Source organism: Chiloscyllium punctatum, chromosome 18, assembly GCF_047496795.1.
Source record: "Chiloscyllium punctatum isolate Juve2018m chromosome 18, sChiPun1.3, whole genome shotgun sequence".
Lineage (NCBI taxonomy): Eukaryota > Metazoa > Chordata > Chondrichthyes > Orectolobiformes > Hemiscylliidae > Chiloscyllium > Chiloscyllium punctatum.
Genome location: NC_092756.1, coordinates 92,308,826 through 92,310,823, shown reverse-complemented (window position 1 = coordinate 92,310,823; position 1,998 = coordinate 92,308,826).

Below are 1,998 nucleotides of genomic sequence, written 5' to 3'. Positions count from 1 at the left end.
AGGAAACTTCTTACATTCCTTTAAGGCAAACGAGGGGGTCTTGGATCTGAACAGACCCTCGTCTGACTTTGGTCAAAAGACCTCAGTTGGTTGTCTTTCCCAATAGCGCCTAGTTTTAGGGTGCCCCTCAGCATGTAATCCTGGACCTTGGAATGTGACAGTCTGCAACACCCAGCCATTCCTGATGAAGGGCTTTTGCCCAAAATGTCGATTCTCCTGCTCCTCGGATGCCGCCTGACCTGCTGTGCTTTTCCAGCACCACACCCTTTGACTCTGGTCTCCAGCATCTGCAGCCCTCACTTTCTTCCAGTTGATTAACACTCGGTCGAAGTCAAGTCCTTGCTCTGGAAAAACTAAAACGTTTCAGGCTGACTGAAGAGCATCTTTCCTGGAGTTCATGGTCCTCCAGGCGCAGTCGATGTTTGTCTCGCTGTGCGTCCCGGGAAACAGACCGCAGAGCACACCACGGAGCTGCTCGGAACAAACCTCACCACGAACCACTCTGGACTTCTTCTGGACCTCCTTCGCAAAGGCACATTCCAGCAGGAAATGTGTGCAGTCTCTTCCTGAGCAGTGTGCAGTTTCGCAGAGAATCCAGGTGCAGGATCTCTAATTGAGGAGAATTTGCTTTTAAAATTCTAAATACCTTTAGGTTAACACCAACACTACCTACCTCCATTCTGTCACCTTGCACTATGTTTGACATCCTTACTCAGCTTTGCAATAGCTGATACCACGTAACTTGGTCAGCATCTGTATTTGAGGGTCTTGTGGAGCGATGGGTAGTGTCCCAGCCTCTGGCCCATGTGTTTAAGTCCCACTCTGTGGGTAGTTGGCCGTGGAGGGGATATCCACGACTCAGTTTATCAAGTGATCAGATTGTTAACCCTTCCGACACGTCTTCCTCAAGGCAGGAACACAAGGTGAGAAACAAATGTGTATTCACAACGGTTTGGGAATGTGATTTCGAGACATTCCCTCAACAGTTCCTCTTGATCAAATAGGCAATTGGTTAGAGACAGATGGTTTGGGCCAGACTAGTGGAAAAGGTGTTTTATTAGAGTTTGAACTGATGCCACTGTTTAATTCTTTTTGTGCAAACCTGGATCACAAAGAACCTTCAGAACAAGTTTACCGTGTTAAACAATCAAGAAGATGAATGCCTCCTCTCCCTCTCGACCCCCGCATGCCTTTAACTGAAGTCTGCTGCTTTGTTTAAAATTCACTGTGTGTTGCTCCCAATAAAATGTGAAATGGAACAGGTTGAATGAGCCCCAGAAATTGCAGTCTGTCTCTTTGTGAATCCCATTGGAGGCATATTGGATTTAATCAGTATCCACTGGCTAGGGATCAATGGAGTGTGTGTGACAAATTGATGTTACAGCTGTGATTGACGTCAATTTGATTGTCCCAGTTCTCAGGGCTTGTAACAGGAGAGACAGCTGAAGATTTACTGCCTCACTGGCCGAAGAGGAAAACCGAGGCAGAACGCAACAACCAACACTGGACACAGAATCAAAACCACACAGAGAGGGAGGGAGGCTGTCACAATCAGGAAAGAGAGAGGTACACAAGACTGAAAGAGAGGCACACACTGCAGTGGAGAGAGAGAGAGAGAGAGAGAGATACACACAGGAAGACAAATACAAACAAACTACAGGCTGAAGCAGAAAAAAAGGCAAGTAGCAGAAAAATTCAAACACGTTCCCTTTCTCTCTGATGCTGAAAACTTTGATTCTTTTTCAATTGATTCCTTCCTGTTGATGACCATCCCTAACTGTTCTTGCATTGGTTGGTGTGTTGGGGCCATTTTCAGAGGGTGACAGTTAACAAGTCAACCACAATGCATTGAGTCTGGAGTCACATCAGGCCAGACCAGGTAAGGAGTCAGAACTCACACGCCACCAGTGTATAGTCCAACAGATTTACTTGAAATCGCAAAGTTTTCGGAGCTCTGCTCCTTCATCGGGTGAAGTCAGGGCAGTGTTCCGAAAGCTT